This window comes from Ambystoma mexicanum, chromosome 5q (assembly GCF_040938575.1).
Source record: "Ambystoma mexicanum isolate Mex_15411 chromosome 5q, UKY_AmexF1_1, whole genome shotgun sequence".
NCBI lineage: Eukaryota > Metazoa > Chordata > Amphibia > Caudata > Ambystomatidae > Ambystoma > Ambystoma mexicanum.
In genome coordinates, this window is record NC_090933.1 from 1,338,076,565 (window position 1) to 1,338,103,386 (window position 26,822).

Sequence of the window (26,822 nt, forward strand, 5' to 3'; positions counted from 1 at the left end):
CCTTAAGTAAGTCAAGGGCACTATACCCCTTATTAGTGAGAATGGCAATCTATCCCTTAAGTAAGGTAATGGCACCATACCCCTTATTAGTGTGAATGGCACTCTATCCCTTAAGTAAGGTAAGTGCACTATACCCCTTATTACTGAGAATGGCACTCTGTCTCTTAAGTAAGTCAAAGGCACTATACCCCTTATTAGTGAAAATGGCATTCTATCCGTTAGGTAAGGCTAGGGCACTATACCCCTTATCACTGAGAATGGCACTCTATCCCTTAAGTAAGACATGGCACTATACCCCTTATTAGTGAGAATGGCACTCTATCCCTTAGGTAAGGCAAGGGCACAATACCCCTTATCACTGAGAATGGCACTCTATCCCTTAAGTAAGACAAGGGCACTATACCCCTTATTAGTGAGAATGGCACTCTATCCCTTAAGTAAGGCAAGGGCACTATACCCCTTATTAGTGAGAATGGCACTCTATCCCTTAAGTAAGGCAAGGGCACTATATCCCTTATTAGTGAGAATGGCACTCTATCCCTTAAGTAAGGCTAGGGCACTATACCCCTTATTAGTGATAATGGCACTCTATCCATTAAGTAAGGGAACGGGCACTATACCCCTTATCACTGAGAATGGCACTCTATCCCTTAAGTAAGCTAAGGGCACTTTACCCCTTATTAGTGAGAATGGCACTCTATCCCTTAACTAAGGCTAGGGCACTATATCCCTTAAGTAAGGGAAAGGGCACTATACCTCTTATCACTGAGAATGGCACTCTATCCTTTAAGTATGGTAAGGGCACTATACCCCTTATTAGTGAGAATGGCACTCTATCCCTTAAGTAAGGCTAGGGCACTATACCCCTTATTCGTGAGAATGGCACTCTATCCATTAAGTAAGGGAAAGGGCACTATACCCCTTATCACTGAGAATGGCACTCTATCCCTTAAGTAAGGTAAGGGCACTATACCCCTTATTAGTGAGAATGGCACTCTATCCCTCAAGTAAGGCAAGGGCATTATACCCCTTATTAGTGATAATGGCACTCTATCCATTAAGTAAGGGAAAGGGCACTATACCCCTTATCACTGAGAATGGCACTCTATCCCTTAAGTAAGGTAAGGGCACTATACCCCTTATTAGTGAGACTGGCACTCTATCCCTTAAGTAAGGCAAGGGCACTATACCCCTTATTAGTGAGAATGGCACTCTATCCCTTAAGTAAGGTAAGGGCACTATACCCCTTATTAGAGAGAATGACACTGTATTCCGTAACTAAGGTAAGCGCGCTATACCCCTTATTAGAGAGAATGGTACTCTATCCCTTAAGTAAGGTAAGGGCACTATACCCCTTATTAGTGAGAATGGCACTCTATCCCTTAAGTAAGGTAATGGCACTATACCCCTTATTAGTGAGAATGGCACTCTATCCCTTAAGTAAGGTAAGGGCACTATACCCCTTATTAGTGAGAATGGCACTCTATCCCTTAAGTAAGGTAAAAGCACAATACCCCTTATTACTGAGAATTGTACTCTATCCCTTAAGTAAGTCAAGGGCACTATACCCCTTATTAGTGAGAATGGCACTCTATCCCTTAAGTAAGGTAATGGCACTATACCCCTTATTAGTGAGAATGGCATTCTATCCCTTAAGTAAGGTAAGGGCACTATACCCCTTATTACTGAGAATGGCACTCTGTCCCTTAAGTAAGTCAAGGGAACTATACCCCTTATTAGTGAAAATGGCACTCTATCCCTTAAGTACGGTAATGGCACTATACCCCTTATCACTGAGAATGGCACTCTACCCCTTAAGTAAGGTAAGGGCACTAAACCCCTTATTAGTGAGAATGGCACTCTATCCCTTAAGTAAGGCAAGGGCACTATACCCCTCATTAGTGAGAATGGCACTCTATCCCTTAAGTAAGGCAAGGACACGATACCCCTTATTAGTGAGACTGGCACTCTATACTTTAAGTAAGGTAAGGGCACTGTACCCCTTATTAGTAAAAATGGCACTCTATCCCTTAAGTAAGTTAAGGGCACTATACCCCTTATTAGAGAGAATGGCACTCTATTCCGCAACTAAGGTAAGCGCACTATACCCCTTATTAGAGAGAATGTCACTCTATCCCTTAAGTAAGGGAAACGTACTATACCCCTGATTAGTGAGAATGGCACTCTATCCCTTATGTAAGGTAAGGGCACTATACCCCTTATTAGTGGGAATGGCACTCTATCCCTTAAGTAAGGCACGGGCATGATACCCCTTATTAGTGAGAATGGCACTGTATCCCTTAGGTAAGGCAAGGGCACTATACCCCTTATTAGAGAGAATGGCACTCTATCCCTTAAGTAAGTTAAAGGCACTATACCCCTTATTACTGAGAATGGTACTCTATCCCTTAAGTAAGTCAAGGGCACTATACCCCTTATCACTGAGAATGGCACTCTATCCCTTAAGTAAGGTAAGGGCAATATACCCCTTATTAGTGAGAATGGCACTCTATCCCTTAAGTAAGGCTAGGGAACTATACCCCTTGTTAGCAAGGATGGCACTCTATCCATTAAGTAAGGGAAAGGGCACTATACCCCTTATCAATGAGAATGGCACTCTATCCTTTAAGTAAGGAAAGGGCACTATACCCCTTATTAGTGAGAATGGCACTCTATCCCTTAAGTAAGGCTAGGGCACTATACCCCTTATTAGTGAGAATGGCACTCTATCCATTAAGTAAGGGAAAGGACACTATACCCCTTATTAGTGAGAATGGCACTCTATCCCTTAAGTAAGGTAACTGCACTATACCCCTTATTAGTGAGAATGGCACTCTATCCCTTAAGTAAGGCAAGGGCACTATACCCCTTATTAGTGAGAATGGCACTCTATCCCTTAAGTAAGGTTAGGGCACTATACCCCTTATTAGTGATAATGGCACTCTATCCATTAAGTAAGGGAAAGGGCACTATACCCCTTATCACTGAGAATGGCACTCTATCCCTTAAGTAAGGTAAGGGCACTATACCCCTTATTAGTGAGAATGGCACTCTATCCCTTAAGTAAGGCTAGGGCACTATACCCCTTGTTAGTGAGAATGGCACTCTATCCATTAAGTAAGGGAAAGGGCACTATACCCCTTATCACTGAGAATGGCACTCTATCCTTTAAGTATGGTAAGGGCACTATACCCCTTATTAGTGAGAATGGCACTCTATCCCTTAAGTATGGCTAGGGCACTATACCCCTTATTAGTGAGAATGGCACTCTATCCATTAAGAAAGGGAAAGGGCACTATACCCCTCACTACTGAGAATGGCACTCTATCCCTTAAGTAAGTCAAGGGCACTATACCCCTTATTAGTGATAATGGCACTCTATCCATTAAGTAAGGGAAAGGGCACTATACCCCTTATCACTGAGAATGGCACTCTATCCCTTAAGTAAGGTAAGGGCACTATACCCCTTATTAGTGAGAATGGCACTCTATCCATTTAGTAAGGGAAAGGTCACTATACCCCTTATCACTGAGAATGGCACTCTATCCCTTAAGTAAGGCAAGGGCACTATACCCCTTATTAGAGAGAATGGCACTATTCCGTAAGTAAGGTAAGGGCACTATACCCCTTATTAGTGAGAATGGCACTCTATCCCTTAAGTAAGGTAAGGGCACTTTACCCCTTATTAGAGAGAATGGCACTCTATTCTGTAAGTAAGGTAAGGGCACTATACCCCTTATTAGTGAGAATGCACTCTATCCCTTAAGTAAGGTAAAAGCACTATACCCCTTATTAGTGAGAATGGCACTCTATCCCTTAAGTAAGGCAAGGGCACTATACCCCTTATTAGTGAGAATGGCACTCTATCCCTTTAGTAAGGTAAGGGCACTATACCCCTTATTAGTGAGAATGGCACGCTATGCCTTAAGTAAGGCAAGGGCACTATACCCCTTATCAGTGAGAATGGTACTCTATCCCTTAAGTAAGGTAAGGGCACTATACCCCTTATCAGTGAGAATGGCACTCTATCCATTAAGTAAGGGAAAGGGCACTATACTCCTTATCACTGAGAATGGCACTCTATCCCTTAAGTAAGGTAAGGGCACTATACCCCTTATTAGTGAGAATGGCACTCTATCCCTTAAGTAAGGCAAGGGCACTATATCCCTTATTAGTGAGAATGGCACTCTATCCATTAAGTAAGGGAAAGGGCACTATACCCCTTATCACTGAGAATGGCACTCTATCCTTTAAGTAAGGTAAGGGCACTATACCCCTTATTAGTGAGAATGGCACTCTATCCCTTAAGTAAGGCAAGGGCACTATACCCCTTATTAGTGAGAATGGCACTCTATCCCTTAAGTAAGGCTAGGGCACTATACCCCTTATTAGTGAGAATGGCACTCTATCCCTTAAGAAAAGCAAGGGCACTATACCCCTTATTAGTGAGAATGGCACGCTATCCCTTAAGTAAGGCAAGGGAACTATACCCCTTATTACTGAGAATGGCACTCTATCCCTTAAGTAGGGTAAGGGCACTATACCCCTCATTAGTGAGAATGGCACTCTATCCCTTAAGTAAGGCAAGGGCACTATACCCCTTATTAGTGAGAATGGCACTCTATCCCTTAAGTAAAGAAAGGGCACTATACCCCTTATTAGTGAGAATGGCACTCTATCCATTAAGTAAGGGAAAGGGCACTATACCCCTTATCACTGAGAATGGCACTCTATCCTTTAAGTAAGGTAAGGGCACTATACCCCTTATTAGTGAGAATGGCACTCTATCCCTTAAGAAAAGCAAGGGCACTATACCCCTTATTAGTGAGAATGGCACGCTATCCCTTAAGTAAGGCAAGGGAACTATACCCCTTATTACTGAGAATGGCACTCTATCCCTTAAGTAGGGTAAGGGCACTATACCCCTCATTAGTGAGAATGGCACTCTATCCCTTAAGTAAGGCAAGGGCACTATACCCCTTATTAGTGAGAATGGCACTCTATCCCTTAAGTAAAGAAAGGGCACTATACCCCTTATTACTGAGAATGGCACTCTATCCCTTAAGTAAGGTAAGGGCACTATACCCCTTATTAGTGAGAATGGCACTCTATCCCTTAAGTAAGGCAAGGGCACTATACCCCTTATTAGTGAGAATGGCACTCTATCCCTTAAGTAAGGCAAGGGCACTATACCCCTTATTACTGAGAATGGCACTCTATCCCTTAAGTAAGGTAAGGGCACTATACCCCTTATTAGTGAGAATGGCACTCTATCCCTTAAGTAAGACAAGGGCACTATACCCCTTATTAGTGAGAATGGCACTCTATCCCTTAAGTAAGGTAAGGGCACTATACCCCTTATTAGTGAGAATGGCACTCTATCCCTTAAGTAAGGCAAGGGCACTATACTCCTTATTAGAGAGAATGGCACTCTATTCCGTAACTAAGGCAAGGGCACTATACCCCTTATTACTGAGAATGGCAGTCTATCCCTTAAGTAAGACCAGGGCACTATACCCCTTATTACTGAGAATGGCACTCTATCCCTTAAGTAAGGCAAGGGCACTATACCCCTTATTAGTGAGAATGACACTCTATCCCTTAAGTAAGGCAAGGGCACTATACCCCTTATAAGTGAGAATGGCACTCTATCCCTTAAGTAAGGCAAGGGCACTATACGCCTTATTACTGAGAATGGTACTCTATCCCTTAAGTAAGGTAAAGGCACTATATCCCTTATTACTGAGAATGGTACTCTATCCCTTAAGTAAGTCAAGGGCACTATACCCCTTATTAGTGAGAATGGCAATCTATCCCTTAAGTAAGGTAATGGCACCATACCCCTTATTAGTGTGAATGGCACTCTATCCCTTAAGTAAGGTAAGTGCACTATACCCCTTATTACTGAGAATGGCACTCTGTCTCTTAAGTAAGTCAAAGGCACTATACCCCTTATTAGTGAAAATGGCATTCTATCCGTTAGGTAAGGCTAGGGCACTATACCCCTTATCACTGAGAATGGCACTCTATCCCTTAAGTAAGACATGGCACTATACCCCTTATTAGTGAGAATGGCACTCTATCCCTTAGGTAAGGCAAGGGCACAATACCCCTTATCACTGAGAATGGCACTCTATCCCTTAAGTAAGACAAGGGCACTATACCCCTTATTAGTGAGAATGGCACTCTATCCCTTAAGTAAGGCAAGGGCACTATACCCCTTATTAGTGAGAATGGCACTCTATCCCTTAAGTAAGGCAAGGGCACTATATCCCTTATTAGTGAGAATGGCACTCTATCCCTTAAGTAAGGCTAGGGCACTATACCCCTTATTAGTGATAATGGCACTCTATCCATTAAGTAAGGGAACGGGCACTATACCCCTTATCACTGAGAATGGCACTCTATCCCTTAAGTAAGCTAAGGGCACTTTACCCCTTATTAGTGAGAATGGCACTCTATCCCTTAACTAAGGCTAGGGCACTATATCCCTTAAGTAAGGGAAAGGGCACTATACCTCTTATCACTGAGAATGGCACTCTATCCTTTAAGTATGGTAAGGGCACTATACCCCTTATTAGTGAGAATGGCACTCTATCCCTTAAGTAAGGCTAGGGCACTATACCCCTTATTCGTGAGAATGGCACTCTATCCATTAAGTAAGGGAAAGGGCACTATACCCCTTATCACTGAGAATGGCACTCTATCCCTTAAGTAAGGTAAGGGCACTATACCCCTTATTAGTGAGAATGGCACTCTATCCCTCAAGTAAGGCAAGGGCATTATACCCCTTATTAGTGATAATGGCACTCTATCCATTAAGTAAGGGAAAGGGCACTATACCCCTTATCACTGAGAATGGCACTCCATCCCTTAAGTAAGGTAAGGGCACTATACCCCTTATTAGTGAGACTGGCACTCTATCCCTTAAGTAAGGCAAGGGCACTATACCCCTTATTAGTGAGAATGGCACTCTATCCCTTAAGTAAGGTAAGGGCACTATACCCCTTATTAGAGAGAATGACACTGTATTCCGTAACTAAGGTAAGCGCGCTATACCCCTTATTAGAGAGAATGGTACTCTATCCCTTAAGTAAGGTAAGGGCACTATACCCCTTATTAGTGAGAATGGCACTCTATCCCTTAAGTAAGGTAATGGCACTATACCCCTTATTAGTGAGAATGGCACTCTATCCCTTAAGTAAGGTAAGGGCACTATACCCCTTATTAGTGAGAATGGCACTCTATCCCTTAAGTAAGGTAAAAGCACAATACCCCTTATTACTGAGAATTGTACTCTATCCCTTAAGTAAGTCAAGGGCACTATACCCCTTATTAGTGAGAATGGCACTCTATCCCTTAAGTAAGGTAATGGCACTATACCCCTTATTAGTGAGAATGGCATTCTATCCCTTAAGTAAGGTAAGGGCACTATACCCCTTATTACTGAGAATGGCACTCTGTCCCTTAAGTAAGTCAAGGGAACTATACCCCTTATTAGTGAAAATGGCACTCTATCCCTTAAGTACGGTAATGGCACTATACCCCTTATCACTGAGAATGGCACTCTACCCCTTAAGTAAGGTAAGGGCACTAAACCCCTTATTAGTGAGAATGGCACTCTATCCCTTAAGTAAGGCAAGGGCACTATACCCCTCATTAGTGAGAATGGCACTCTATCCCTTAAGTAAGGCAAGGACACGATACCCCTTATTAGTGAGACTGGCACTCTATACTTTAAGTAAGGTAAGGGCACTGTACCCCTTATTAGTGAAAATGGCACTCTATCCCTTAAGTAAGTTAAGGGCACTATACCCCTTATTAGAGAGAATGGCACTCTATTCCGCAACTAAGGTAAGCTCACTATACCCCTTATTAGAGAGAATGTCACTCTATCCCTTAAGTAAGGGAAACGTACTATACCCCTGATTAGTGAGAATGGCACTCTATCCCTTATGTAAGGTAAGGGCACTATACCCCTTATTAGTGGGAATGGCACTCTATCCCTTAAGTAAGGCACGGGCATGATACCCCTTATTAGTGAGAATGGCACTGTATCCCTTAGGTAAGGCAAGGGCACTATACCCCTTATTAGAGAGAATGGCACTCTATCCCTTAAGTAAGTTAAAGGCACTATACCCCTTATTACTGAGAATGGTACTCTATCCCTTAAGTAAGTCAAGGGCACTATACCCCTTATCACTGAGAATGGCACTCTATCCCTTAAGTAAGGTAAGGGCAATATACCCCTTATTAGTGAGAATGGCACTCTATCCCTTAAGTAAGGCTAGGGAACTATACCCCTTGTTAGCAAGGATGGCACTCTATCCATTAAGTAAGGGAAAGGGCACTATACCCCTTATCAATGAGAATGGCACTCTATCCTTTAAGTAAGGAAAGGGCACTATACCCCTTATTAGTGAGAATGGCACTCTATCCCTTAAGTAAGGCTAGGGCACTATACCCCTTATTAGTGAGAATGGCACTCTATCCATTAAGTAAGGGAAAGGACACTATACCCCTTATTAGTGAGAATGGCACTCTATCCCTTAAGTAAGGTAACTGCACTATACCCCTTATTAGTGAGAATGGCACTCTATCCCTTAAGTAAGGCAAGGGCACTATACCCCTTATTAGTGAGAATGGCACTCTATCCCTTAAGTAAGGTTAGGGCACTATACCCCTTATTAGTGATAATGGCACTCTATCCATTAAGTAAGGGAAAGGGCACTATACCCCTTATCACTGAGAATGGCACTCTATCCCTTAAGTAAGGTAAGGGCACTATACCCCTTATTAGTGAGAATGGCACTCTATCCCTTAAGTAAGGCTAGGGCACTATACCCCTTGTTAGTGAGAATGGCACTCTATCCATTAAGTAAGGGAAAGGGCACTATACCCCTTATCACTGAGAATGGCACTCTATCCTTTAAGTATGGTAAGGGCACTATACCCCTTATTAGTGAGAATGGCACTCTATCCCTTAAGTAAGGCTAGGGCACTATACCCCTTATTAGTGAGAATGGCACTCTATCCATTAAGAAAGGGAAAGGGCACTATACCCCTCACTACTGAGAATGGCACTCTATCCCTTAAGTAAGTCAAGGGCACTATACCCCTTATTAGTGATAATGGCACTCTATCCATTAAGTAAGGGAAAGGGCACTATACCCCTTATCACTGAGAATGGCACTCTATCCCTTAAGTAAGGTAAGGGCACTATACCCCTTATTAGTGAGAATGGCACTCTATGCATTTAGTAAGGGAAAGGTCACTATACCCCTTATCACTGAGAATGGCACTCTATCCCTTAAGTAAGGCAAGGGCACTATACCCCTTATTAGAGAGAATGGCACTATTCCGTAAGTAAGGTAAGGGCACTATACCCCTTATTAGTGAGAATGGCACTCTATCCCTTAAGTAAGGTAAGGGCACTTTACCCCTTATTAGAGAGAATGGCACTCTATTCTGTAAGTAAGGTAAGGGCACTATACCCCTTATTAGTGAGAATGCACTCTATCCCTTAAGTAAGGTAAAAGCACTATACCCCTTATTAGTGAGAATGGCACTCTATCCCTTAAGTAAGGCAAGGGCACTATACCCCTTATTAGTGAGAATGGCACTCTATCCCTTTAGTAAGGTAAGGGCACTATACCCCTTATTAGTGAGAATGGCACGCTATGCCTTAAGTAAGGCAAGGGCACTATACCCCTTATCAGTGAGAATGGTACTCTATCCCTTAAGTAAGGTAAGGGCACTATACCCCTTATCAGTGAGAATGGCACTCTATCCATTAAGTAAGGGAAAGGGCACTATACCCCTTATCACTGAGAATGGCACTCTATCCCTTAAGTAAGGTAAGGGCACTATACCCCTTATTAGTGAGAATGGCACTCTATCCCTTAAGTAAGGCAAGGGCACTATATCCCTTATTAGTGAGAATGGCACTCTATCCATTAAGTAAGGGAAAGGGCACTATACCCCTTATCACTGAGAATGGCACTCTATCCTTTAAGTAAGGTAAGGGCACTATACCCCTTATTAGTGAGAATGGCACTCTATCCCTTAAGTAAGGCAAGGGCACTATACCCCTTATTAGTGAGAATGGCACTCTATCCCTTAAGTAAGGCTAGGGCACTACACCCCTTATTAGTGAGAATGGCACTCTATCCATTAAGTAAGGGAAAGGGCACTATACCCCTTATCACTGAGAATGGCACTCGATCCCTTAAGTAAGGTAAGGGCACTATAACCCTTATTAGTGAGAATTGCACTCTATCCCTTAAGTAAGGCTAGGGCACTATACCCCTTGTTAGTGAGAATGGCACTCTATCCATTAAGTAAGGGAAAGGGCACTATACCCCTTATCACTGAGAATGGCACTCTATCCTTTAAGTAAGGTAAGGGCACTATACCCCTTATTAGTGAGAATGGCACTCTATCCCTTAAGTAAGGCTAGGGCACTATACCCCTTATTAGTGAGAATGGCACTCTATCCATTAAGTAAGGGAAATGGCACTATACCCCTTATCACTGAGAATGGCACTCTATCCCTTAAGTAAGGTAAGGGCACTATACCCCTTATTAGTGAGAATAGCACTCTATCCCTTAAGTAAGGCAAGGGCACTATACCCCTTATTAGTGATAATGGCACTCTATCCATTAAGTAAGGGCAAGGGCACTATACCCCTTATTACTGAGAATGGCAATCTATCCATTTAGTAAGGGAAAGGGCACTATACCCCTTATCACTGAGAATGGCACTCTATCCCTTAAGTAAGGCAAGGGCACTATACCCCTTATTAGAGAGAATGGCACTCTATCCCTTAAGTAAGGCAAGGGCACTATACCCCTTATTAGTGAGAATGGCACTCTATCCCTTAAGTAAGGCAAGGGCACTATACCCCTTATTACTGAGAATGGCACTCTATCCCTTAAGTAAGGTAAGGGCACTATACCCCTTATTAGTGAGAATGGCACTCTATCCCTTAAGTAAGACAAGGGCACTATACCCCTTATTAGTGAGAATGGCACTCTATCCCTTAAGTAAGGTAAGGGCACTATACCCCTTATTAGTGAGAATGGCACTCTATCCCTTAAGTAAGGCAAGGGCACTATACTCCTTATTAGAGAGAATGGCACTCTATTCCGTAACTAAGGCAAGGGCACTATACCCCTTATTACTGAGAATGGCAGTCTATCCCTTAAGTAAGACCAGGGCACTATACCCCTTATTACTGAGAATGGCACTCTATCCCTTAAGTAAGGCAAGGGCACTATACCCCTTATTAGTGAGAATGACACTCTATCCCTTAAGTAAGGCAAGGGCACTATACCCCTTATAAGTGAGAATGGCACTCTATCCCTTAAGTAAGGCAAGGGCACTATACGCCTTATTACTGAGAATGGTACTCTATCCCTTAAGTAAGGTAAAGGCACTATATCCCTTATTACTGAGAATGGTACTCTATCCCTTAAGTAAGTCAAGGGCACTATACCCCTTATTAGTGAGAATGGCAATCTATCCCTTAAGTAAGGTAATGGCACCATACCCCTTATTAGTGTGAATGGCACTCTATCCCTTAAGTAAGGTAAGTGCACTATACCCCTTATTACTGAGAATGGCACTCTGTCTCTTAAGTAAGTCAAAGGCACTATACCCCTTATTAGTGAAAATGGCATTCTATCCGTTAGGTAAGGCTAGGGCACTATACCCCTTATCACTGAGAATGGCACTCTATCCCTTAAGTAAGACATGGCACTATACCCCTTATTAGTGAGAATGGCACTCTATCCCTTAGGTAAGGCAAGGGCACAATACCCCTTATCACTGAGAATGGCACTCTATCCCTTAAGTAAGACAAGGGCACTATACCCCTTATTAGTGAGAATGGCACTCTATCCCTTAAGTAAGGCAAGGGCACTATACCCCTTATTAGTGAGAATGGCACTCTATCCCTTAAGTAAGGCAAGGGCACTATATCCCTTATTAGTGAGAATGGCACTCTATCCCTTAAGTAAGGCTAGGGCACTATACCCCTTATTAGTGATAATGGCACTCTATCCATTAAGTAAGGGAACGGGCACTATACCCCTTATCACTGAGAATGGCACTCTATCCCTTAAGTAAGCTAAGGGCACTTTACCCCTTATTAGTGAGAATGGCACTCTATCCCTTAACTAAGGCTAGGGCACTATATCCCTTAAGTAAGGGAAAGGGCACTATACCTCTTATCACTGAGAATGGCACTCTATCCTTTAAGTATGGTAAGGGCACTATACCCCTTATTAGTGAGAATGGCACTCTATCCCTTAAGTAAGGCTAGGGCACTATACCCCTTATTCGTGAGAATGGCACTCTATCCATTAAGTAAGGGAAAGGGCACTATACCCCTTATCACTGAGAATGGCACTCTATCCCTTAAGTAAGGTAAGGGCACTATACCCCTTATTAGTGAGAATGGCACTCTATCCCTCAAGTAAGGCAAGGGCATTATACCCCTTATTAGTGATAATGGCACTCTATCCATTAAGTAAGGGAAAGGGCACTATACCCCTTATCACTGAGAATGGCACTCCATCCCTTAAGTAAGGTAAGGGCACTATACCCCTTATTAGTGAGACTGGCACTCTATCCCTTAAGTAAGGCAAGGGCACTATACCCCTTATTAGTGAGAATGGCACTCTATCCCTTAAGTAAGGTAAGGGCACTATACCCCTTATTAGAGAGAATGACACTGTATTCCGTAACTAAGGTAAGCGCGCTATACCCCTTATTAGAGAGAATGGTACTCTATCCCTTAAGTAAGGTAAGGGCACTATACCCCTTATTAGTGAGAATGGCACTCTATCCCTTAAGTAAGGTAATGGCACTATACCCCTTATTAGTGAGAATGGCACTCTATCCCTTAAGTAAGGTAAGGGCACTATACCCCTTATTAGTGAGAATGGCACTCTATCCCTTAAGTAAGGTAAAAGCACAATACCCCTTATTACTGAGAATTGTACTCTATCCCTTAAGTAAGTCAAGGGCACTATACCCCTTATTAGTGAGAATGGCACTCTATCCCTTAAGTAAGGTAATGGCACTATACCCCTTATTAGTGAGAATGGCATTCTATCCCTTAAGTAAGGTAAGGGCACTATACCCCTTATTACTGAGAATGGCACTCTGTCCCTTAAGTAAGTCAAGGGAACTATACCCCTTATTAGTGAAAATGGCACTCTATCCCTTAAGTACGGTAATGGCACTATACCCCTTATCACTGAGAATGGCACTCTACCCCTTAAGTAAGGTAAGGGCACTAAACCCCTTATTAGTGAGAATGGCACTCTATCCCTTAAGTAAGGCAAGGGCACTATACCCCTCATTAGTGAGAATGGCACTCTATCCCTTAAGTAAGGCAAGGACACGATACCCCTTATTAGTGAGACTGGCACTCTATACTTTAAGTAAGGTAAGGGCACTGTACCCCTTATTAGTGAAAATGGCACTCTATCCCTTAAGTAAGTTAAGGGCACTATACCCCTTATTAGAGAGAATGGCACTCTATTCCGCAACTAAGGTAAGCTCACTATACCCCTTATTAGAGAGAATGTCACTCTATCCCTTAAGTAAGGGAAACGTACTATACCCCTGATTAGTGAGAATGGCACTCTATCCCTTATGTAAGGTAAGGGCACTATACCCCTTATTAGTGGGAATGGCACTCTATCCCTTAAGTAAGGCACGGGCATGATACCCCTTATTAGTGAGAATGGCACTGTATCCCTTAGGTAAGGCAAGGGCACTATACCCCTTATTAGAGAGAATGGCACTCTATCCCTTAAGTAAGTTAAAGGCACTATACCCCTTATTACTGAGAATGGTACTCTATCCCTTAAGTAAGTCAAGGGCACTATACCCCTTATCACTGAGAATGGCACTCTATCCCTTAAGTAAGGTAAGGGCAATATACCCCTTATTAGTGAGAATGGCACTCTATCCCTTAAGTAAGGCTAGGGAACTATACCCCTTGTTAGCAAGGATGGCACTCTATCCATTAAGTAAGGGAAAGGGCACTATACCCCTTATCAATGAGAATGGCACTCTATCCTTTAAGTAAGGAAAGGGCACTATACCCCTTATTAGTGAGAATGGCACTCTATCCCTTAAGTAAGGCTAGGGCACTATACCCCTTATTAGTGAGAATGGCACTCTATCCATTAAGTAAGGGAAAGGACACTATACCCCTTATTAGTGAGAATGGCACTCTATCCCTTAAGTAAGGTAACTGCACTATACCCCTTATTAGTGAGAATGGCACTCTATCCCTTAAGTAAGGCAAGGGCACTATACCCCTTATTAGTGAGAATGGCACTCTATCCCTTAAGTAAGGTTAGGGCACTATACCCCTTATTAGTGATAATGGCACTCTATCCATTAAGTAAGGGAAAGGGCACTATACCCCTTATCACTGAGAATGGCACTCTATCCCTTAAGTAAGGTAAGGGCACTATACCCCTTATTAGTGAGAATGGCACTCTATCCCTTAAGTAAGGCTAGGGCACTATACCCCTTGTTAGTGAGAATGGCACTCTATCCATTAAGTAAGGGAAAGGGCACTATACCCCTTATCACTGAGAATGGCACTCTATCCTTTAAGTATGGTAAGGGCACTATACCCCTTATTAGTGAGAATGGCACTCTATCCCTTAAGTAAGGCTAGGGCACTATACCCCTTATTAGTGAGAATGGCACTCTATCCATTAAGAAAGGGAAAGGGCACTATACCCCTCACTACTGAGAATGGCACTCTATCCCTTAAGTAAGTCAAGGGCACTATACCCCTTATTAGTGATAATGGCACTCTATCCATTAAGTAAGGGAAAGGGCACTATACCCCTTATCACTGAGAATGGCACTCTATCCCTTAAGTAAGGTAAGGGCACTATACCCCTTATTAGTGAGAATGGCACTCTATGCATTTAGTAAGGGAAAGGTCACTATACCCCTTATCACTGAGAATGGCACTCTATCCCTTAAGTAAGGCAAGGGCACTATACCCCTTATTAGAGAGAATGGCACTATTCCGTAAGTAAGGTAAGGGCACTATACCCCTTATTAGTGAGAATGGCACTCTATCCCTTAAGTAAGGTAAGGGCACTTTACCCCTTATTAGAGAGAATGGCACTCTATTCTGTAAGTAAGGTAAGGGCACTATACCCCTTATTAGTGAGAATGCACTCTATCCCTTAAGTAAGGTAAAAGCACTATACCCCTTATTAGTGAGAATGGCACTCTATCCCTTAAGTAAGGCAAGGGCACTATACCCCTTATTAGTGAGAATGGCACTCTATCCCTTTAGTAAGGTAAGGGCACTATACCCCTTATTAGTGAGAATGGCACGCTATGCCTTAAGTAAGGCAAGGGCACTATACCCCTTATCAGTGAGAATGGTACTCTATCCCTTAAGTAAGGTAAGGGCACTATACCCCTTATCAGTGAGAATGGCACTCTATCCATTAAGTAAGGGAAAGGGCACTATACCCCTTATCACTGAGAATGGCACTCTATCCCTTAAGTAAGGTAAGGGCACTATACCCCTTATTAGTGAGAATGGCACTCTATCCCTTAAGTAAGGCAAGGGCACTATATCCCTTATTAGTGAGAATGGCACTCTATCCATTAAGTAAGGGAAAGGGCACTATACCCCTTATCACTGAGAATGGCACTCTATCCTTTAAGTAAGGTAAGGGCACTATACCCCTTATTAGTGAGAATGGCACTCTATCCCTTAAGTAAGGCAAGGGCACTATACCCCTTATTAGTGAGAATGGCACTCTATCCCTTAAGTAAGGCTAGGGCACTACACCCCTTATTAGTGAGAATGGCACTCTATCCATTAAGTAAGGGAAAGGGCACTATACCCCTTATCACTGAGAATGGCACTCGATCCCTTAAGTAAGGTAAGGGCACTATAACCCTTATTAGTGAGAATTGCACTCTATCCCTTAAGTAAGGCTAGGGCACTATACCCCTTGTTAGTGAGAATGGCACTCTATCCATTAAGTAAGGGAAAGGGCACTATACCCCTTATCACTGAGAATGGCACTCTATCCTTTAAGTAAGGTAAGGGCACTATACCCCTTATTAGTGAGAATGGCACTCTATCCCTTAAGTAAGGCTAGGGCACTATACCCCTTATTAGTGAGAATGGCACTCTATCCATTAAGTAAGGGAAATGGCACTATACCCCTTATCACTGAGAATGGCACTCTATCCCTTAAGTAAGGTAAGGGCACTATACCCCTTATTAGTGAGAATAGCACTCTATCCCTTAAGTAAGGCAAGGGCACTATACCCCTTATTAGTGATAATGGCACTCTATCCATTAAGTAAGGGCAAGGGCACTATACCCCTTATTACTGAGAATGGCAATCTATCCATTTAGTAAGGGAAAGGGCACTATACCCCTTATCACTGAGAATGGCACTCTATCCCTTAAGTAAGGCAAGGGCACTATACCCCTTATTAGAGAGAATGGCACTCTATTCCGTAAGTAAGGTAAGGGCACTATACCCCTTATTAGTGAGAATGGCACTCTATCCCTTAAGTAAGGTAAGGGCACTTTACCCCTTATTAGAGGGAATGGCACTCTATTCCGTAAGTAAGGTAAGGGCACTATACCCCTTATTAATGAGAATGGCACTCTATCCCTTAAGTAAGGTAAGGGCACTATACCCCTTATTAGTGAGAATGGCACTCTATCCCTTAAGTAAGGCAAGGGCACTATACCCCTTATTAGTGAGAATGGCACTCTATCCCTTAAGTAAGGTAAGGGCACTTAACCCCTTATTAGTGAAAATGGCACTCTATCCCTTAAGTAAGGTAAGGGCACTATACCCCTTATTAGTGAGAATGGCACTCTATCCCTTAAGTAAGGCAAGGGCACTATACCCCTTATTAGTGAGAATGGCACTCTATCCCTTACGTAAGGCAAGGCCACTATACCCCTTATTAGTGAGAATGGCACTCTATCCCTTAAGTAAGGCAAAGGCACTATACCCCTTATTACTGAGAATGGCACCCTATCCCTTAAGTAAGGCAAGGGCACTATACCCCTTATTAATGAGAATGGCACTCTATCCCTTAAGTAAGGTAAGGGCACTATACCCCTTATTAGTGATAATGGCACTCTATCCATTAAGTAAGGGAAAGGGCACTATACCCCTTATCACTGAGAATGGCACTCTATCCCTTACGTAAGGTAAGGGCACTATACCCCTTATTAGTGAGAATGGCACTCTATCCCTTAAGTAAGGCTAGGGCACTATACCCCTTGTTAGTGAGAATGGCACTCTATCCATTAAGTAAGGGAAAGGGCACTATACCCCTTATCACTGAGAATGGCACTCTATCCTTTAAGTATGGTAAGGGCACTATACCCCTTATTAGTGAGAATGGCACTCTGTCCCTTAAGTAAGGCTAGGGCACTATACCCCTTATTAGTGAGAATGGCACTCTATCCATTAAGAAAGGGAAAGGGCACTATACCCCTTATCACTGAGAATGCCACTCTATCCTTTAAGTAAGGTAAGGGCACTATACCCCTTCTTAGTGAGAATGGCACTCTATCCCTTAAGTAAGGCAAGGGCACTATACCCCTTATTAGTGATAATGGCACTCTATCCATTAAGTAAGGGAAAGGGCACTATACCCCTTATCACTGAGAATGGCACTCTATCCATTTAGTAAGGGAAAGGTCACTATACCCCTTATCACTGAGAATGGCCCTCTATCCCTTAAGTAAGGCAAGGGCACTATACCCCTTATTAGAGAGAATGGCACTCTATTCCGTAAGTAAGTTAAGGGCACTATACCCCTTATTAGTGAGAATGGCACTCTATCCCTTAAGTAAGGTAAGGGCACTTTACCCCTTATTAGAGAGAATGGCACTCTATTCTGTAAGTAAGGTAAGGGCACTATACCCCTTATTAGTGAGAATGCACTCTATCCCTTAAGTAAGGTAAAAGCACTATACCCCTTATTAGTGAGAATGGCACTCTATCCCTTAAGTAAGGCAAGGGCACTATACCCCTTATTAGTGAGAATGACACTCTATCCCTTTAGTAAGGTAAGGGCACTATACCCCTTATTAGTGAGAATGGCACGCTATGCCTTAAGTAAGGCAAGGGCACTATACCCCTTATTAGTGAGAATGGTACTCTATCCCTTAAGTAAGGTAAGGGCACTATACCCCTTATTAGTGAGAATGTCACTCTATCCATTAAGTAAGGCAAGGGCACTATATCCCTTATTAGTGAGAATGGCACTCTATCCATTAAGTAAGGGAAAGGGCACTATACCCCTTATCACTGAGAATGGCACTCTATCCTTTAAGTAAGGTAAGAGTACTATACCCCTTATTAGTGAGAATGGCACTCTATCCCTTAAGTAAGGCAAGGGCACTATACCCCTTATTAGTGAGAATGGCACTCTATCCCTTAAGTAAGGCTAGGGCACTATACCCCTTATTAGTGAGAATGGCACTCTATCCATTAAGTAAGGGAAAGGGCACTATACCCCTTATCACTGAGAATGGCACTCGATCCCTTAAGTAAAGTAAGGGCACTATACCCCTTATTAGTGAGAATGGCACTCTATCCCTTAAGTAAGGCTAGGGCACTATACCCCTTGTTAGTGAGAATGGCACTCTATCCATTAAGTAAGGGAAAGGGCACTATACCCCTTATCACTGAGAATGGCACTCTATCCTTTAAGTAAGGTAAGGGCACTATACCCCTTATTAGTGAGAATGGCACTCTATCCCTTAAGTAAGGCTAGGGCACTATACCCCTTATTAGTGAGAATGGCACTCTATCCATTAAGTAAGGGAAAGGGCACTATACCCCTTATCACTGAGAATGGCACTCTATCCCTTAAGTAAGGTAAGGGCACTATACCCCTTATTAGTGAGAATGGCACTCTATCCCTTAAGTAAGGCTAGGGCACTATACCCCTTGTTAGTGAGAATGGCACTCTATCCATTAAGTAAGGGAAAGGGCACTATACCCCTTATCACTGAGAATGGCACTCTATCCTTTAAGTAAGGTAAGGGCACTATACCCCTTATTAGTGATAATGGCACTCTATCCATTAAGTAAGGGCAAGGGCACTATACCCCTTATTACTGAGAATGGCAATCCATCCATTTAGTAAGGGAAATGGCACTATACCCCTAATCACTGAGAATGGCACTCTATCCCTTAAGTAAGGCAAGGGCACTATACCCCTTATTAGAGAGAATGGCACTCTATTCCGTAAGTAAGGTAAGGGCACTATACCCCTTATTAGTGAGAATGGCACTCTATCCCTTAAGAAAGGTAAGGGCACTTTACCCCTTATTAGAGAGAATGGCACTCTATTCCATAAGTAAGGTAAGGGCACTATACCCCTTATTAATGAGAATGGCACTCTATCCCTTAAGTAAGGTAAGGGCACTATACCCCTTATTAGTGAGAATGGCACTCTATCCCTTAAGTAAGGCAAGGGCACTATACCCCTTATTAGTGAGAATGGCACTCTATCCCTTAAGTAAGGTAAGGGCACTTAACCCCTTATTAGTGAGAATGGCACTCTATCCCTTAAGTAAGGTAAGGGCACTATACCCCTTATTAGTGAGAATGGCACTCTATCCCTTAAGTAAGGCAAGGGCACTATACCCCTTATTAGTGAGAATGGCACTCTATCCCTTAAGTAAGGTAAGGGCACTATTCCCCTTATTAGTGAGAATGGCACGCTATCCCTTAAGTAAGGTAAAAGCACTATACCCCTCACTACTGAGAATGGTAATCTATCCCTTAAGTAAGTCAAGGGCACTATACCCCTTATTAGTGAGAATGGCACTCTAACCTGTAAGTAAGGTAAGGGCACTATACCCCTTATTACTGAGAATGGCACTCTATCCCTTAAGTAAGGTAAGGGCACTATACCCTTTATTACTGAGAATGGCACTCTGTCCCTTAAGTAAGTCAAGGGCACTATACCCCTTATTAGTGAAAATGGCACTCTATCCCTTAAGTAAGGTAATGGCACTATACCCCTTATCACTGAGAATGGCACTCTATCCCTTAAGTAAGGTAAGGGCACTATACCCCTTATGAGTGAGAATGGCACTCTATCCCTTAAGTAAGGCAAGGGCACTATACCCCTTTTTAGTGAGAATGGCACTCTATCCCTTAAATAAGGCAAGGACACGATATCCCTTATTAGTGAGAATGGCGCTCTATCCCTTAAGTAAGGTAAGGGCACTGTACCCCTTATTAGTGAAAATGGCACTCTATCCCTTAAGTAAATTAAAGGCACTATACCCCTTATTAGAGAGAATGGCACTCTGTTCCGTAACTAAGGTAAGCGCACTATACCCCTTATTAGTGAGAATGGCACTCTATCCCTTAAGTAAGGTAAAAGCACTATACCCCTCACTACTGAGAATGGTACTCTATCCCTTAAGAAAGTCAAGGGCACTATACCCCTTATTAGTGAGAATGGCACTCTATCCCTTAAGTAAGGTAAGGGCACTATACCCCTTATTACTGAGAATGGCACTCTGTCCCTTAAGTAAGTCAAGGGCACTATACCCCTTATTTGTGAAAATGGCACTCTATCCCTTAAGTAAGGTAATGGCACTATACCTCTTATCACTGAGAATGGCACTCTATCCCTTAAGTAAGGCAAGGGCACTATACCCCTTATTAGTGAGAATGGCACTCTATCCCTTAAATAAGGCAAGGACACGATACCCCTTATTAGTGAGAATGGCACTCTATCCATTAAGTAAGGTAAGGGCACTGTACCCCTTATTAGTGAAAATGGCACTCTATCCCTTAAGTAAGGCAAGGGCACTATACCCCTTATTAGTGAGAATGGCACTCTATCCCTTAAGTAAGGCAAGGGCACTATACCCCTTATTAGTGAGAATGGCACTCTATCCCTTAAGTAAGGCAAGGACACTATACCCCTTATTACTGAGAATGGCACTCTATCCCTTAAGTAAGGTAAAGGCACTATACCCCTTATTAGAGAGAATGGCACTCTATCCCTTGAGCAAAGGAAACGCACTATACCCCTTATTAGTGAGAATGGCACTCTATCCCTTAAGTAAGGCAAGGACACTATACCCCTTATTACTGAGAATGGCACTCTATCCCTTAAGTAAGGCAAGGGCACTATACCCCTTATTAGTGAGAATGGCACTCTATCCCTTAAGTAAGGCAAGGGCACTATACCCCTTATTAGTGAGAATGGCACTCTATCCCTTAAGTAAGGCAAGGGCACTATACCCCTTATTAGTGAGAATGGCACTCTATCCCTTAAGTGGGGCAAGGGCACTATACCCCTTATTACTGAGGATGGCACTCTATCCCTTAAGTAAGGCAAGGGCACTATACCCCTTATTGGTGAGGATGGCACACTATCCCTTAAGTAAGGCAAGGGCACTATACCCCTTATTAGTGAGAATGGCACTCTATCCCTTAAGTAAGGCAAGGGCACTATACCCCTTATTAGTGAGAATGGCACTCTATCCCTTAAGTAAGGCAAGGGCACTATACCCCTTATTAGTGAGAATGGCACTCTATCCCTTAAGTAAGGCAAGGGCACTATACCCCTTATTACTGAGAATGGCACTCTATCCCTTAAGTAAGGCACGGGCACTACACCTCTTATTAGTGAGAATGGCACTCTAACCTGTAAGTAAGGTAAGGGCACTATACCCCTTATTAGTGAGAATGGCACTCTATCCCTTAAGTAAGGCAAGGGCACTATACCCCTTATTAGTGAGAATGGCACTCTATCCCTTAAGTAAGGCAAGGGCACTATACCCCTTATCACTGAGAATGGCACTCTATCCCTTAAGTAAACCAAGGGCACTACACCTCTTATTAGTGAGAATGGCACTCTAACCTGAAAGTAAGGTAAGGGCACTATACCCCTTATTAGTGAGAATGGCACTCTATCCCTTAAGTAAGGCAAGGGCACTATACCCCTTATTAGTGAGAATGGCACTCTATCCCTTAAGTAAGGCAAGGGCACTATACCCCTTATCACTGAGAATGGCACTCTATCCCTTAAGTAAACCAAGGGCACTATACCCCTTATTAGTGAGAATGGCACTCTATCCCTTAAGTAAAGCAAGGACACTATACCCCTTATTAGTGAGAATGGCACTCTATCCCTTAAGTAAGGTAATGGCACTATACCCCTTATTAGTGAAAATGGCACTCTATCCCTTAAGTAAGGTAATGGCACTATACCTCTTATCACTGAGAATGGCACTCTATCCCTTAAGTAAGGCAAGGGCACTATACCCCTTATTAGTGAGAATGGCACTCTATCCCTTAAATAAGGCAAGGACACGATACCCCTTATTAGTGAGAATGGCACTCTTTCCCTTAAGTAAGGTAAGGGCACTGCACCCCTTATTAGTGAAAATGGCACTCTATCCCTTAAGTAAGGTAAAGGCACTATCCCCTTATTAGTGAGAATGGCACTCTATCCCTTAAGTAAGGTAAGTGCACTATACCCCTTATTACTGAGACTCTGTCTCTTAAGTAAGTCAAAGGCACTATACCCCTTATTAGTGAAAATGGCATTCTATCCGTTAGGTAAGGCTAGGGCACTATACCCCTTATCACTGAGAATGGCACTCTATCCCTTAAGTAAGACATGGCACTATACCCCTTATTAGTGAGAATGGCACTCTATCCCTTAGGTAAGGCAAGGGCACAATACCCCTTATCACTGAGAATGGCACTCTATCCCTTAAGTAAGACAAGGGCACTATACCCCTTATTAGTGAGAATGGCACTCTATCCCTTAAGTAAGGCAAGGGCACTATACCCCTTATTAGTGAGAATGGCACTCTATCCCTTAAGTAAGGCAAGGGCACTATATCCCTTATTAGTGAGAATGGCACTCTATCCCTTAAGTAAGGCTAGGGCACTATACCCCTTATTAGTGATAATGGCACTCTATCCATTAAGTAAGGGAACGGGCACTATACCCCTTATCACTGAGAATGGCACTCTATCCCTTAAGTAAGCTAAGGGCACTTTACCCCTTATTAGTGAGAATGGCACTCTATCCCTTAACTAAGGCTAGGGCACTATATCCCTTAAGTAAGGGAAAGGGCACTATACCTCTTATCACTGAGAATGGCACTCTATCCTTTAAGTATGGTAAGGGCACTATACCCCTTATTAGTGAGAATGGCACTCTATCCCTTAAGTAAGGCTAGGGCACTATACCCCTTATTCGTGAGAATGGCACTCTATCCATTAAGTAAGGGAAAGGGCACTATACCCCTTATCACTGAGAATGGCACTCTATCCCTTAAGTAAGGTAAGGGCACTATACCCCTTATTAGTGAGAATGGCACTCTATCCCTCAAGTAAGGCAAGGGCATTATACCCCTTATTAGTGATAATGGCACTCTATCCATTAAGTAAGGGAAAGGGCACTATACCCCTTATCACTGAGAATGGCACTCTATCCCTTAAGTAAGGTAAGGGCACTATACCCCTTATTAGTGAGACTGGCACTCTATCCCTTAAGTAAGGCAAGGGCACTATACCCCTTATTAGTGAGAATGGCACTCTATCCCTTAAGTAAGGTAAGGGCACTATACCCCTTATTAGAGAGAATGACACTGTATTCCGTAACTAAGGTAAGCGCGCTATACCCCTTATTAGAGAGAATGGTACTCTATCCCTTAAGTAAGGTAAGGGCACTATACCCCTTATTAGTGAGAATGGCACTCTATCCCTTAAGTAAGGTAATGGCACTATACCCCTTATTAGTGAGAATGGCACTCTATCCCTTAAGTAAGGTAAGGGCACTATACCCCTTATTAGTGAGAATGGCACTCTATCCCTTAAGTAAGGTAAAAGCACAATACCCCTTATTACTGAGAATTGTACTCTATCCCTTAAGTAAGTCAAGGGCACTATACCCCTTATTAGTGAGAATGGCACTCTATCCCTTAAGTAAGGTAATGGCACTATACCCCTTATTAGTGAGAATGGCACTCTATCCCTTAAGTAAGGTAAGGGCACTATACCCCTTATTAGTGAGAATGACACTCTATCCCTTAAGTAAGGCAAGGGCACTATACCCCTTATAAGTGAGAATGGCACTCTATCCCTTAAGTAAGGCAAGGGCACTATACCCCTTATTACTGAGAATGGTACTCTATCCCTTAAGTAAGGTAAAGGCACTATATCCCTTATTACTGAGAATGGTACTCTATCCCTTAAGTAAGTCAAGGGCACTATACCCCTTATTAGTGAGAATGGCAATCTATCCCTTAAGTAAGGTAATGGCACCATACCCCTTATTAGTGTGAATGGCACTCTATCCCTTAAGTAAGGTAAGTGCACTATACCCCTTATTACTGAAAATGGCATTCTATCCGTTAGGTAAGGCTAGGGCACTATACCCCTTATCACTGAGAATGGCACTCTATCCCTTAAGTAAGACATGGCACTATACCCCTTATTAGTGAGAATGGCACTCTATCCCTTAGGTAAGGCAAGGGCACAATACCCCTTATCACTGAGAATGGCACTCTATCCCTTAAGTAAGACAAGGGCACTATACCCCTTATTAGTGAGAATGGCACTCTATCCCTTAAGTAAGGCAAGGGCACTATACCCCTTATTAGTGAGAATGGCACTCTATCCCTTAAGTAAGGCAAGGGCACTATATCCCTTATTAGTGAGAATGGCACTCTATCCCTTAAGTAAGGCTAGGGCACTATACCCCTTATTAGTGATAATGGCACTCTATCCATTAAGTAAGGGAACGGGCACTATACCCCTTATCACTGAGAATGGCACTCTATCCCTTAAGTAAGCTAAGGGCACTTTACCCCTTATTAGTGAGAATGGCACTCTATCCCTTAACTAAGGCTAGGGCACTATATCCCTTAAGTAAGGGAAAGGGCACTATACCTCTTATCACTGAGAATGGCACTCTATCCTTTAAGTATGGTAAGGGCACTATACCCCTTATTAGTGAGAATGGCACTCTATCCCTTAAGTAAGGCTAGGGCACTATACCCCTTATTCGTGAGAATGGCACTCTATCCATTAAGTAAGGGAAAGGGCACTATACCCCTTATCACTGAGAATGGCACTCTATCCCTTAAGTAAGGTAAGGGCACCATACCCCTTATTAGTGAGAATGGCACTCTATCCCTCAAGTAAGGCAAGGGCATTATACCCCTTATTAGTGATAATGGCACTCTATCCATTAAGTAAGGGAAAGGGCACTATACCCCTTATCACTGAGAATGGCACTCTATCCCTTAAGTAAGGTAAGGGCACTATACCCCTTATTAGTGAGACTGGCACTCTATCCCTTAAGTAAGGCAAGGGCACTATACCCCTTATTAGTGAGAATGGCACTCTATCCCTTAAGTAAGGTAAGGGCACTATACCCCTTATTAGAGAGAATGACACTGTATTCCGTAACTAAGGTAAGCGCGCTATACCCCTTATTAGAGAGAATGGTACTCTATCCCTTAAGTAAGGTAAGGGCACTATACCCCTTATTAGTGAGAATGGCACTCTATCCCTTAAGTAAGCTAATGGCACTATACCCCTTATTAGTGAGAATGGCACTCTATCCCTTAAGTAAGGTAAGGGCACTATACCCCTTATTAGTGAGAATGGCACTCTATCCCTTAAGTAAGGTAAAAGCACAATACCCCTTATTACTGAGAATTGTACTCTATCCCTTAAGTAAGTCAAGGGCACTATACCCCTTATTAGTGAGAATGGCACTCTATCCCTTAAGTAAGGTAATGGCACTATACCCCTTATTAGTGAGAATGGCATTCTATCCCTTAAGTAAGGTAAGGGCACTATACCCCTTATTACTGAGAATGGCACTCTGTCCCTTAAGTAAGTCAAGGGAACTATACCCCTTATTAGTGAAAATGGCACTCTATCCCTTAAGTACGGTAATGGCACTATACCCCTTATCACTGAGAATGGCACTCTACCCCTTAAGTAAGGTAAGGGCACTAAACCCCTTATTAGTGAGAATGGCACTCTATCCCTTAAGTAAGGTAAGGGCACTATACCCCTCATTAGTGAGAATGGCACTCTATCCCTTAAGTAAGGCAAGGACACGATACCCCTTATTAGTGAGACTGGCACTCTATACTTTAAGTAAGGTAAGGGCACTGTACCCCTTATTAGTGAAAATGGCACTCTATCCCTTAAGTAAGTTAAGGGCACTATACCCCTTATTAGAGAGAATGGCACTCTATTCCGCAACTAAGGTAAGCGCACTATACCCCTTATTAGAGAGAATGTCACTCTATCCCTTAAGTAAGGGAAACGTACTATACCCCTGATTAGTGAGAATGGCACTCTATCCCTTATGTAAGGTAAGGGCACTATACCCCTTATTAGTGGGAATGGCACTCTATCCCTTAAGTAAGGCACGGGCATGATACCCCTTATTAGTGAGAATGGCACTGTATCCCTTAGGTAAGGCAAGGGCACTATACCCCTTATTAGAGAGAATGGCACTCTATCCCTTAAGTAAGTTAAAGGCACTATACCCCTTATTACTGAGAATGGTACTCTATCCCTTAAGTAAGTCAAGGGCACTATACCCCTTATCACTGAGAATGGCACTCTATCCCTTAAGTAAGGTAAGGGCAATATACCCCTTATTAGTGAGAATGGCACTCTATCCCTTAAGTAAGGCTAGGGAACTATACCCCTTGTTAGCAAGGATGGCACTCTATCCATTAAGTAAGGGAAAG

General features: G+C 42.9%; 1 protein-coding gene across 1 annotated transcript in view; it reads right to left on the reverse strand.

Moving 5' to 3' along the window:
* SLC39A4 (solute carrier family 39 member 4) overlaps window positions 1-26,822 on the reverse strand; it is a 524,681-nt gene that overhangs the window by 172,888 nt on the left and 324,971 nt on the right. The gene's annotated exons all lie outside the window — the stretch shown is intronic.